This window comes from Schistocerca cancellata, chromosome 1 (genome assembly GCF_023864275.1).
Source record: "Schistocerca cancellata isolate TAMUIC-IGC-003103 chromosome 1, iqSchCanc2.1, whole genome shotgun sequence".
NCBI lineage: Eukaryota > Metazoa > Arthropoda > Insecta > Orthoptera > Acrididae > Schistocerca > Schistocerca cancellata.
Genome location: NC_064626.1, coordinates 307,342,180 through 307,356,673, shown reverse-complemented (window position 1 = coordinate 307,356,673; position 14,494 = coordinate 307,342,180).

Here is a 14,494-nt window from a genome sequence, read left to right as displayed (position 1 = left end):
TCGCATTTTTATAGAATTACAATAATGTGAAGCTTCACTCTGACTGCTTGCTTTGAGATTTGATTGATCTGTTTGCTTCCAGTTCTGGTCAAAGATGAAATGCATTCTCTTTTCTAGTAGCCTTACTATCAGTCTTTCATACGAAAATCACGACAATCTCGGTACAACTTCGCGACTACAGTTGTTTCATTTTTATATGCGATCATTAGAACCTTACACTGACTTTACTTTAGAAGTACTAGCGCTTGTCAGATAATTTATGAGTCACTTTAGCACCACAAAACGAATTAATTGCGATTCTTGTAACATTTTGCACTCATTGAATTCCTAATTCCTTATTTTAAAGAGTGACTAATTGATTCACATCAGATAACAAGGCTTATTAGAATACATTCAAACAAGACGACTCAAAGTCCCCTTACAACACCCCACCCTTAACGACATCCCCCCATCTTGTCATGATGCCATTGCGATGAAGGTCAGAACCATGTCACTCAGAGTTAAGATGGCAGTTTACTTCTGGGTGCCCGTGAAAACATTTCAGACATACTGTCACTCAGAAGAGACCTGTAAAGACCTCAGTACGTTGCATAAAGGGCGTCAATACGACCACCTTCCCTTGGGGCATTCACTTTCGTGGCCGAAAATGAAATTGCGGGGTGATGAGCAACAGAACGTCGTTTTCACAACCTTCAACACTGCTGACTCCACGCTAGACGATTCACCTCATCTCTAATGACATTTTGTGGCTGCAGTTCCACTGAACGTGGTCTGACGCCTTTGATGTGTAACAAAACTGCAGTTTCTGCTGTGTTAAACAGCGTGGAACCTCTAGGAACTCTTCAGAACCATTCGAAGAAACTGGAACATGATCCAAAACAGCAAAGGGTGTTTTTGTTTTTGCTGCCTTCCCATTTCGAGGCTTCCTGTGGTGTGGTCATGGAGGGTTATGACATTGACACATCCATAAATGAAATGGCAAAGGGCCCCTATTAGACCTCCTTGCCCAGCAACACCCTCGGTACCACCTGTGCACCTTTGTGGAGCATATTAAGAATGTACCTCACAGAGACAACTCTACTAGGCGCCTGCAGGCAGACAGCCCAAAGACAGCCCTCGGATTCTGCATGCCTTCATGGAGGCACTAGGCAGCAGGTAGCGCCATTTAGCTGCAGGGTGTTGCGGGAGTTTCCCGTGAAAGTATCTCATCAAATGACACAAGTAACGATAAATAAATCTGTTTTATTATGTACTTAATGGTTTATAAACAGCATTTGTAAATTATTAAAGACAGTAATCATCAAGCTGAACACTTTTGACATTCTCCTTAATTTACCCAAACATTTCACAACCGTTTTCCTGTAACGTTCGGTAGAGTCCTGATGGATTCACTAGTATTTGGCGTACATTCTGCTGTCCGGAAAGAATTCGAAACGAAAGACTGAGTTCAAAATTAGCTACAAACTGTCAGAGGTTTACGATAGTTTAAGTTAGAAAGACAAACCTCCCTCCACAAATACTACCATTATGTCTACGGTGCTGACACCAGTTGTTCTGAGATTGTAGTCAGTGTTCGGATTGCAGATATATCTTAACGCATCGTATTATCGCTATCTTCTGAAAGTTATTCTAACCTGGTACTCCAAGTATTTCGCCCCAGTGCAGTCAGGTGGTTGGTTCTTGATCAGGTACTGCTGCATGACATTGATGACATATATAAGCCACTCTGATATTCAGGTTTAGGGACACTGTTAGTGACGAAGTAGACGGTTTGCAGGATAAAGAAATTGGTATAACTGCTTAAAATCGTGTATCAGCCCCGCGAGCAGGCAGAAGTGAAGTAACACGACGTGGTATGGACTCGACTGATGTCTGAAGTAGTGTTGGAGGGAACTGACACCATGAATCGTGTAGGGCTCTCATAAATCCGTAAGAGTACGAGGGGGTGGAGATCTCTTCTGAACAGCACATTCCAAGGCAGCCCAGATGGCCGCGCTGGATTAGCCGAGCGGTCTAGGGCGCTGCAATCATGGACTGTGCGGCTGGTCCCGGCGGAGGTTCGAGTCCTCCGTCGGGCATGGGTGTGTGTGTGTTTGTCCTTAGGATAATTTAGGTTAAGTAGTGTGTAAGCTTAGGGACTGATGACCTTAGAAGCTTAATCCCATAAGTTTTCACACACATTTGAACATTTTTTTGCAGCCCAGATGTGCTCAATAATGTTGATGTCTGGGGAGTTTGGTGGCCAGCGGAAGTGTTTAAACTCAGAAGAGTGTTCTTGGAGCCACCCTGTAGCAATTCTGGACGTGTGGAGTGTCGCATTGTCCTGCTGGAATTAGCCAAGTCCGTCGTAATGCACAATGGACATGAATGAGCGCAGGTGATCAGACAGGATGCTTACGTACGTGTCACCAGTCAGAGCCGTATCTAGACGTATCAGGGGTCCCATATCACTCCAACTGCACACGTCCCGCACCATTACAGAGCCTCCACCAGATTGAACAGTCCTCTGCTGACTTTCAGGGTCCACGGATTCATGAGGTGGTCTGCGTACCCGTACACGTCCATCCGCTCGATACAATTTGAAACGAGTCTCGTCCAACGAGGCAACACATTTCCAGTCATCAACAGTCCAATGTCGGTGTTGGTGAGCACAGGCGAGGCGTAAAGCTTTGTGTGTAGCAGTCATCAAGAGTACATGAGTGGGCCTTCAAAAGCTCATATCGATGATGTTTCGTTGAATGGCTCCCACGCTGACACTTGTTGACTGCCAGACATTGAAATCTGAGGAAATTTGCGAAAAGGTTGCACTTCTGTCACGGTGAACGATTCTGTTCAGTCGTCGTTGGTCCCGTTCTTGTAGGATTTTTTTCGGTCGCAGCGATGTCGGAGATTTGATGTTCTACCGAGTTCCTGATATTCACGGTACACTCGTAAAATGGTCGTGCGGGAAAACCCATACTTCATCACTACCTCGAAGATACTTGCTAGCTAGATACTTGTAAGCCGACTATAACACCACGTTCAAACTCGCTTAAAACTTGATAACCTGCCATTGTAGCAGCAGAAACCGACCTAGCAACTTATATAGGCGTTGCCTAGCGCAGTGCCGTATGCTGCCTATTTCCATATCTCTGTATTTGAATACGCATGCCTATACCAGTTTCTTTGGCGCTCCAGTGTATCTGTCACAGTACTCACAACGCTGGATTTGATAAAAATATCAAACCCTATCGTACAAAGTTGCATGCTGACAACGATCTGTAATCCAGACACAAGATAAGCCACGTATAATACACTTTTAATACAAAATGATCACGAAATCACTTTCCTGATAAATAATTACTCTGAATTGATACTAGCTCTAGTACGCAATCACAAATGCTGCCTGAGAGATGCTCTGTTCACGACCTGCTTGCTATCTGCAAGGATATCACACACTAACAAACTCACTGCCAGCACCGATCGCTTTCTCGGCAATTGTTCGTGACTACGTAAAAACTCAATTTTTTTTCTTATTTTACAGAGGTTACTGTTAGATTACTTTAACAAGTTCACTGAAGTGAGGCTTTTTATCCTTTCACTGATTCTAATTTGACGTCTCGTTTCATTAATAAATCGTCTAGAACGAGCTGGTGAGAGGAATAATGCACAGAATTGGAAAGAAAATTGGTGATATCTAAGATAAATATATGTTTGAGGTAGGAAATCTATAGGCAAAAGAGAAGCAGTTGTGATACTGCAGTTGATAATGGAGGCAGGAAAGTTTCGTACAATTTTTCGACCTACAAGCAACGAAAAATTATTACAGACTATTGAAATTCTCAGAGAGACCAGTATAACCTACAGGGAAAGATGATGCACAATGCATACATGGAAGACCATGAAAGAGGTGTTCGGATTAAAAAGGGTTAAAAGCAGGGGTGCAGTCTCTCTCCTCTACTATTCACCTTGAACAAAAAGGAAGCAATGACGGAAATAAAAGGACGGTTAAGAGATAGCAATAAACTTAGTGTAAAAGAATATCGTTGATAAGATTTGCTGACTATATTGCTATCCTCAGTGAATACGACGTAAAATTACAATGTCTATGGTGTGTGGCGGAGAGTACTTTCTGTACCACTGTCACTCCCCCCTTTTCCTGTCCCATTCGCGTATGGTTCACGGGATGAATGATTGGTGATAAGTTTTCGTGTAGGCTCGAATCTCTCTAATTTTATTTTGATAGTCTTTTCGCGAGATGTATGTACGAGAAAGAATACATTGGTTGAATCTTCTAGGAACGTACGTTTCCTGACCTTTAATAGTGAGCCATAGGGTCATGCAGAACGCCTCTCTTGCGGCGCCTGCCTCTAGCGTTGGCTGTCCGCCGCTCGTGGTCTCGCGGTAGCGTTCTCGCTTCCCGAGCACGGGGTCCCGGGTTCGATTCCCGGCGGGGTCAGGGATTTTCACCTGCCTCGAGATGACTGGGTGTTTGTGCTGTCCTCATCATTTCATCATCATCCAGGAAAGTGGCGAAATTGGACTGAGCAAAGATTGGGCAATTGTACGGGCGCTGATAACCACGCAGTTGAGCGCCCCACAAACCAAACATCATCATCATCATCATAGCGTTGGCTAAGCCTGCCCGTGAGGCTTTCGCACGAACTAAATGAATCTGTAACGAAATTTTACAGGAGTTTTAGAAAGTTTTTAGCATGCTGAATCTAATGAACAGTATCATGATCACAGAATATGAATCTAGAGTAATCCAAATAAAGAAGAAAGTAATGTGAAGAAGCAGAAATTGAATTAGTGATAAACGTAACATCGTACCACGTAGCAGAAAAAGCGAAGGAATTCTGTCATCTTGGAATCAAAATAACACATCACGGACGAAGCAAGTTGGATATAAGAAACATACTAGCACAAGCAAATAAGTCCATCCTTGTTAACAGACATTTATTAATAACAACCGCCGGCCGGGGTGGCTAGGCGCCACAGTCTGGAACCGCACGACCGTTACGGTCGCAGGTTCGAATCCTGCCTCGGGCACGGATGTGTGTGATGTCCTTAGGTTAGTTAGGTTTAAGTAGTTCTAAGTTCTAGGGGACTGATACCCTCAGAAGTTAAGTCCCATAGTGTTCAGAGCCATTTGAAACATTTGAATAACAACAATAGGCATTAATTTGAGGATGAAATTACTAAAAATGTACTTCAAGTGCAAATCATTGTGTGAAACTGATAACCACGTGTGGGGAAACCTAAACAGAAGAGAATCAAAGCGTTTAAGATACGGTGTTCGGCAAGAACGCTGAAAATTAAGTTGATTGATAGGATAAGAAACCTTCGCAGAATCGGTGAGCAAAGGAGTAGGAAAAACACTGACTAGAGTAAGGGACTGCATTGTAGAACATATGTTAAGACATCAAATAATAGCTTCCACAATCCTACAAATGTAGTACAGTATAAGAATTGTGGGGTAAGTCGGATATTGTAAAATATATACAACCTTGGATCGACCGATCCTTCAGTATTGCTCGTCAGCGTGGGACCCGTATCAGATAGGACCGACAGAGCAAGTAGAGAAGAGTCAAAGAAGAGCAGCTCGTGTCACCTCAGGTTCAGTCAGTAAGTGCGGAAGCGTCATGGAGATGCACATCGAACTCCAGTGAGAGACGCTATGGGTGTGTCATAGAGCATCAGTGTGTAGCTTCCTGCTATAATTCTGACAATGTACGATCCTAGAAGAGTCACTATTCATATCGCTTCCTCCTAAATGCACTTCGCGAAAAGACCTTGAACGTTAAATTGAATTCGAAGTCACATTTTTCCACCCTGGAAAAATCGTCATTGGGACAGGAGAGGATGAGTGGCTGTGGTACTCAAAATTCCCTCCGCCCACACCACGAGCTGTGCCGGTCGCATAAGTTTCTCGCGCCACGGTCGGGCCACGGCCCAGAGATATCCGGCCGCTGTTGATCATCGCAGCCCGCCGCTGGCATCTTTGTCGGAGGATTTGGCGCGCATTTCTGGGTTTGAAATACAGGGCACGAAAGCGCGATGGGCAGTTTGACAGTGGGACAGGTTTCGTGTAGTGGTTCCAGGATGCGAAATTTGTGCGAAGTGTGCGGGCCAACAGCGAGAGGACGGAAATGGGTCATCGATATGTCTTGCACGGGACCAAAGGCCGATTGTGCAATTACTGCTGCTAGCGGATGGAACAGCTTCGCAAATGATGTGCACCTTGGCTGGGATAAAAAGCTGGATCGTGTAAAAGGAAACTTTGATCTAATTCGTTTGGTGAGAAAACCTGAAACTGTTGTTCGACCAGTATAAGGTGCCATGTGGTTTCTGTTTATCGAAACTGCGTCCGACATCACGTTACTGGAGCGAATTTAAATTTAACTGTTTCAACCTGCCGCCTTGCTTAAGCGGGTCTTGTGATTCTGGTTAGAGAATGGTGAAAGTGTATTTATCGCGACAAACATTAACTACTCTTGATGTTCGCTAGTGCTTTTGGTTAAGCGATCATATTGTTATAAAACTGTACCTTATTCAGGGTTGTACTGCAGTAATTATTGGATTATGTGTTAAAGTCTTCGGTGATACAAGTGAAGTACTGTCTGTTATTTAAAATGACCTCCATATTCACGTTAAATTTTGGCGGCCGTAAATACTGCTGTTTTGAAATTGGGTGAAAAAATATCAAGTAAAGATAATATTTTATTTGATGCGAGCCATTTGTTTGCGTCGTTTGAGAGGAATGTAACACAAGTTCAAGACGGGTTATACTGTGCTAATGTAATTGAAATTTGTTTTCGTCCGCTAGCAGTTGTCTTCTAATGGCCAACTGTTTGAGCTCGGTCATTTCCTGTAGGTACTTACCTTGCCCTTCGTATTGTATAACCCGCTCATCTGAAGCAGTATTTAGCGGGTATTCTAACCAAAAAATGGTTCAAATGGCTCTGAGCACTATGGGATTCAACATCTTAGGTCATAAGTCCCCTAGAACTTAGAACTACTTAAACCTAACTAACCTAAGGACATCACACACACCCATGCCCGAGGCAGGATTCGAACCTGCGACCGTAGCAGTCCCGCGGTGCCGGACTGCAGCGCCAGAACCGCTAGACCACCGCGGCCGGCATATTCTAACCATGTACGTGCAATAGAATTCACAGTTCTAAGCAAATCCTTTAAATAGTTTGGCTCAAGTACTGTCTCCTACCTTTACCTGAAAGATCACTCAAGCCGTTCTGTATTTCTCATTGTTTGCTATGTAACACTTTATTATTTATTTAATTGTAGCATCCCCCCATGAACCATGGACCTTGCCGTTGGTGGGGAGGCTTGCGTGCCTCAGCGATACAGATGGCCGTACCGTAGGTGCAACCACAACGGAGGGGTATCTGTTGAGAGGCCAGACAAACATGTGGTTCCTGAAGAGGGGCAGCAGCCTTTTCAGTAGTTGCAGGGGCAACAGTCTGGATGATTGACTGATCTGGCCTTGTCACATTAACCAAAACGGCCTTGCTGTGCTGGTACTGCGAACGGCTGAAAGCAAGGGGAAACTACAGCCGTAATTTTTCCCGAGGACATGCAGCTCTACTGTACGATTAAATGATGATGGCGTCCTCTTGGGTAAAATATTCCGGAGGTAAAATAGTCCCCCATTCGGATCTCCGGGCGGGGACTACTCAGGAGGACGTCGTTATCAGGAGAAAGAAAACTGGCGTTCTACGGATCGGAGCGTGGAATGTCAGATCCCTTAATCGGGCAGGTAGGTTAGAAAATTTAAAAAGGGAAATGGATAGGTTAAAGTTAGATATAGTGGGAATGAGTGAAGTTCGGTGGCAGGAGGAACAAGACTTTTGGTCAGGTGATTACAGGGTTATAAATACAAAATCAAATAGGGGTAATGCAGGAGTAGGTTTAATAATGAATAAAAAAATAGGAGTGCGGGTTAGCTACTACAAACAGCATAGTGAACGCATTATTGTGGCCAAGATAGACACAAAGCCCATGCCTACTACAGTAGTACAAGTTTATATGCCAACTACCTCTGCAGATGATGAAGAAATAGATGAAATGTATGACGAGATAAAAGATATTATTCAGGTAGTGAAGGGAGACGAAAATTTAATAGTCATGGGTGACTGGAATTCGTCAGTAGGAAAAGGGAGAGAAGGAAACATAGTAGGTGAATATGGATTGGGGGGAAGGAATGAAAGAGGAAGCCGCCTTGTAGAATTTTGCACAGAGCATAACTTAATCTTAGCCAACACTTGGTTCAAGAATCATAAAAGAAGGTTGTATACCTGGAAGAATCCTGGAGATACTAAAAGGTATCAGATAGACTATATAATGGTAAGACAGAGATTTAGGAACCAGGTTTTAAATTGTAAGACATTTCCTGGGGCAGATGTGGATTCTGACCACAATCTATTGGTTATGAACTGCAGATTGAAACTGAAGAAACTGCAAAAAGGTGGGAATTTAAGGAGATGGGACCTGGATAAACTGAAAGAACCAGAGGTTGTAGAGAGTTTCAGGGAGAGCATAAGGGAACAATTGACAGGAATGGGGGAAAGAAATACAGTAGAAGAAGAATGGGTAGCTCTGAGGGATGAAGTAGTGAAGGCAGCAGAGGATCAAGTAGGTAAAAAGACGAGGGCTAGGAGAAATCCTTGGGTAACAGAATAAATATTGAATTTAATTGCTGAAAGGAGAAAATATAAAAGTGCAGTAAGTGAAGCAGGCTAAAAGGAATACAAACGTCACAAAAATGAGATCGACAGGAAGTGCAAAATGGCTAAGCAGGGATGGCTAGAGGGCAAATATAAGGATGTAGAGGCTTCTCTCACTAGGGGTAAGATAGATACTGGCTACAGGAAACTTAAAGAGACCTTTGGAGAAAAGAGAACCACTTGTATGAATATGAAAATCTCAGTTGCAAACCCAGTTCTAAGCAAAGAAGGGAAAGCAGAAAGGTGGAAGGAGTATAATAGAGGGTCTATACAAGGGCGACGTACTTCATGATAATATTCTGGAAATAGAAGAGAATGTAGATGAAGACGAAATGGGAGATTCAATACTGCGGGAAGAGTTTGACAGAGCACTCAAAGACCTGAGTCTAAACAAGGCCCTGGGAGTAGACAACATTCCATTAGAACTACTGGCGGTCTTGGCAGAAGCAGTCCTGACAAAACTCTACCATCTGGTGAGCAAGATGTATGAGACAGGCGAAATACCCTCAGACTTCAAGAAGAATATAATAATTCCAATCCCAAAGAAAGCAGGTGTTGACAGATGTGAAAATTACCGAACTATCAGTTTAATAAGTCACAGCTGCAAAATACTAACGCGAATTCTTTACAGACGAATGGAAAAACTGGTAGAAGCCGACCTCGGAGAAGATCAGTTTGGATTCCGTAGAAATGTTGGAACACGTGAGGCAATACTGACCTTACGACTTATCTTAGAAGAAAGATTAAGAAAAGGCAAACCTACGTTTCTAGCATTTGTAGACTTAGAGAAAGCTTTTGACAATGTTAACTGGAATACTCTCTTTCAAATTCTGAAGGTGGCAGGGGTAAAATACAGGGAGCGAAAGGCTATTTACAGTTTGTACAGAAACCAGATGGCAATTATAAGAGTCGAGGGGCATGAAAGGGAAGTAGTGGTTGGGAAAGGAGTAAGACAGGGTTGTAGCCTCTCCCCGATGTTATTCAATCTGTATATTGAGCAAGCAGTAAAGGAAACGAAAGAAAAATTCGGAGTAGGTATTAAAATTCATGGAGAAGAAGTAAAAACTTTGAGGTTCGCCGATGACATTGTAATTCTGTCAGAGACAGCAAAGGACTTGGAAGAGCAGTTGAACGGAATGAACAGTGTCTTGAAAGGAGGATATAAGATGAACATCAACAAAAGCAAAACGAGGATAATGGAATGTAGTCGAATTAAGTCGGGTGATGCTGCGGGAATTAGATTAGGAAATGAGACACTTAAAGTAGCAAGGAGTTTTGCTATTTAGGGAGTAAAATAACCGATGATGGTCGAAGTAGAGAGGATATAAAATCTAGACTGGCAATGGCAAGGAAAGCGTTTCTCAAGAAGAGGGATTTGTTAACATCGAGTATAGATTTAAGTGTCAGGAAGTCGTTTCTGAAAGTATTTGTATGGAGTGTAGCCATGTATGGAAGTGAAACATGGACGATAACTAGTTTGGACAAGAAGAGAATAGAAGCTTTCGAAATGTGGTGCTACAGAAGAATGCTGAAGATAAAGTGAGGAGGTATTGAATAGGATTGGGGAGAAGAGAAGTTTGTGGCACAACTTGACTAGAAGAAGGGATCGGTTGGTAGGACATGTTGTGAGGCATCAAGGGATCACAAATTTAGCATTGGAGGGCAGTGTGGAGGGTAAAAATCGTAGAGGGAGACCAAGAGATGAATACACTAAGCAGATTCAGAAGGATGTAGGTTGCAGTAGATACTGGGAGATGAAGAAGCTTGCACAGGACAGAGTAGCATGGAGAGCTGCATCAAACCAGTCTCAGGACTGAAGACCACAACAACAACAACAACAATTGTAGCATTCAGATTATAAAATTTTATTGTGCCCCCCTATGTCCTTGCGTTACCCCAGTGCCAAACAGTTTCTCATTCTGTGCTCTAGAATGAACTTCCGGGTATCCTGTATGTTCCGGTGGTCTGTGATTGGACTGATGCCTGTGAGGAGTCTGAGACCGAACGTAATAAGCTATAACCCGAGAAATATTGAAATCGTAATATCTGATTCATTGAAACCACCACCAATTGTGGTGTTCTAGTAAGTGCATGTGTCTTCCGTAATTACCATAATGGATTTGTAGCTCGAATCTTATTAAGTCAGAATTGTGTAATAGTTGTAACTAAATCCTTAGGAAACCCTTTAATCATTGAATTAATTGTCTTTGAGTACATTCTGTCTGTTATCTCTCCTTTCATGCATCATCACTGGATTACCTTATTAATCTGAGTCCTTGAGCTCATGTAAGTTATATTGTATTTGTTATCTAATCAACTGTTTTTGTTATTAAGTAAATGATGAATTGCTAATATGCACCTACAAGGCCGCACTTAAGTATTTAGTTTATTAAATTGCATCTTGTATCACTTTCTGAAACATTGCATTAGATGTGTGGTCCTCTGAGATTTGCTAATTTCAAATCTTTCTTTAATTGGTTTTGATACTGCCTTGATAAATTTACTTGGATATCAAAGAACTTCGTATAGCTGCACAGAGTGTCGGATTTCCTTTATCTTAATAATGCTTGCTTTGAGTAATTGCCTAATTTTAAATTTTCCTTGATTGTCTTTCATTGCTGCTGTGTATGTTTTTAAATTAACTTCAAAAAAATTTTCACCAATTGTAAGTTAATTAATGCCCTTCAGCTGTTGCAGTGAATGGCTTATGTAACTGTTACACATAATCATTTATTGTTTATTTTTTACTGCTGCTTTAATAAAGTATTGTGAACAAAGCTTGAGAAACTTTCTCTTTGCACCTTCTGGTGCAGTCCTCCCACTCAGCAGCCAATTGTCCAATTATGCTGGTGGCAAAGTAGCGCAAGGCTTCACACTATAAAGTGAGTTGTGAAGTTTAAATGTAGACATAGAAGTAACAGAGAACATTAGATATAAGTATTCTGAGATGAAGATAACGATGTATAAGAATAAATCATGGTACGCTGCATCAAACCAGATGGAAGACTTTAGGAAAGCCCTACCAGCATGATGCGATCCCACAAGAGAAGCATACTCTGTGTATATGAACTGATTAACGGCCCGCCGAATGGCTAAAAGTCTCTGAAACACACCGACAAACACTGTTGTTTCTCTAAGACAGCACCGCCACTGAACTGTTGGACATTTTAGGTTCAAGGATTGTTTGTAATCATGATGTAGTCCGCAGTGAGGATGTGTGTGTAGGATCCTGTAATTTTCATTCAAGCAGTGGTGAATGTAACGCTCACATCAATACGTTTGTGTCGTTGTTCCAAATACTTCCACAGGATGCCTCCTGCGGTAGATCAAGGCCTTCTTTATAAGCTTTTCTATGGTGTCGATTGAAACACTCTTAAAAAGCAGCAAGGTCCATTATCATTTCGAATGCTTAGTGCCTTGTGTGATGGCGTAAGCTTTCGCCAGCACACCATCGGCAAATATGAAGCATGAAGATCGGTTAGAAAGCGCTGGATCAAGCGCACCTTTCATGACAGAGGCCAGAGATGCACCCACGAGCAACGCGCCGCCAACGACCTCTCCGCGGCATGTATTTAGACCGCTGCCGCTGACTTGGGAGCCTCACTCAATCATCCAGTTTGGCCTCTATCAGTTTACTTGCAGAGCAGGTTTAGTTTGTCACAGGCTACGACAGTACATGGCGACCAGATTAGCGACTATAACAGGGCTAGTTTACCTTAACCAGTGTTATACTTTACTAGCAGTAAGAAACTGAAGTTTGTAATGGCAAGATTACCGATATTGACATTGCATCAGACTGCAAAAGGACTATTACTGATGAGGTTGTACCACTGAACATGGACTCTATTAAAGTTAGGTAAGTGATTCCAGTTCATGTAAGTAAAGAAACATATTAATCCACATATGCACTTGGGTTGTAAAAGGAGGATACCAGCCACCCATAAAAATGTCCCCTCCCTTGCTTCCTTGCCGTACACTAATTCCTGGTTATGAGTTCAGTGCACTTTCAGGTTCTACAGTGAACGTTGTGGGTTGGCATACAGGCTGTTGCATTTTGGTGGAGGATTTGTGTTATGAATGTCTTCCTCCAAAAGATGGGCTAGTTCTGAGTAGGTGTGAATGGAAACGTGGATCATTCGTTTTGATGATGATGGAATCTCCCCCGGAGATGAATTGCTGGATTTACAATGATGGTAGGAATAGAATTAATGTCACTGAGGAGTGTCTTCGGGTTTAGGAGTTTCGGATTGCATCTGCTTAATAAAAACGTAAAGGAAGGCACTGCTTTTCGAGGTTATGGATTGATTTCGACTTGCATGCTATCAGTGTATGATGGGGTTAACTAAGTCCTTTTTGTTTCACCTTGACCCTATCTTCTACTGGGCTTTATGTTGGTCTGATAATAGTTTTAGTTTTAAGGTTGGACCGGGATGGCTGTGTCCCAAGATATCGTCAAAGTGTTTTACATGGTGTTGTTGCTGGCAGAGTTGTGGCTGATGTCACTGTTACGATGTTACGACTGATACTGCGATTGCTGGCGACGGTGGTGCTGGCGTGTGGGCTGTTGGTGGCTCTGACGATTATGCTGGAGTGTTGTGGAGCGATACAGCGAACCTCCAAACAATAGTCGTTGCCCATGTTCCACTCCAGGCATCAGGCAACGTGCCGTAGATTCCGGTAGTTATACAGGAGTAACATCGGGTGGTGTCCTCATTCTTATTTCTTGGTCGTCATAGTGCAGTGCGGCGATGAAGATATCTTCCGTCTACACAGGATGACTTTAACCTCTAGGTGTCGATGTGGCGATGAGGACTGACAAAAGTAGCAACACTGATATTTCGATGTGGTGGGGGAGCTGTTTTGATAGTCAGATTTCAAATCTAGAAAAGTAGCTTCTAGCAGTTCGATGACAGATCTAAGGGACTCCAACACCTTTTTGTTATCATTTATGTTTGTCATTAAGGTATATAACTGCTGCCATAGTAGACTTATACAAGAACAACATTTCACACTCATCAGTGAGTAAAGAACGTGTACGAAAACGTAAAAATCTCGGGTATATTCCATAGAACATTGCCCTCAAACGGTGAGTTAATACTGTCCAGTCTACAATGAACAGCAGTTGAAAGATATACTAACAGCCATCAGGTGCAGTTCGTGGTGCCTAAGTACAATATCTTTTGTCGGCAAGTTTAACCATATTATCATAAACCAGTATGTCTTTTACCTTGCACACATGCATATTTCAAGTTTACTTCATTTTATGTAATAAGTCATTATATAAAATGCAAGTCAAAATTTCATAATTTCCTTCACTGAAATTTAGAACTTCCACGAGATTATAAAAGATGTAAGCTACCATTTAATAAAACACATGCAATTTCAAAATACGTGTGCACTTATTTTTTATACTTACACCACTCGATTTCATCAAATATTCATTTGAAATTCCGTAAAAACCTTATCCTATGTAATACTGTTTGGTCATTCAAAATACTGTTGAACTCTTTTTTTAGCATGCGTGTATATTTTCATTTTCTCTTGTAAATCCCAAATACTTACTTTCTTGCTTGTATGCAGCATTTGTAGAACTTTGTCAGCCTCTGAAATGGTATGGGCATTCTCTCTTAAATGTGTTGCCGCTGTGAAATTATTGCTCTCCGTCAGCCAAGTGTCCTCTTTAAATCTGGTGTTGAAATTATGTCCAATCTGCCCAATATAAAACTAACGGCATCTGTTAGTTATTTTATAGGTCCCAGGCCTTGACA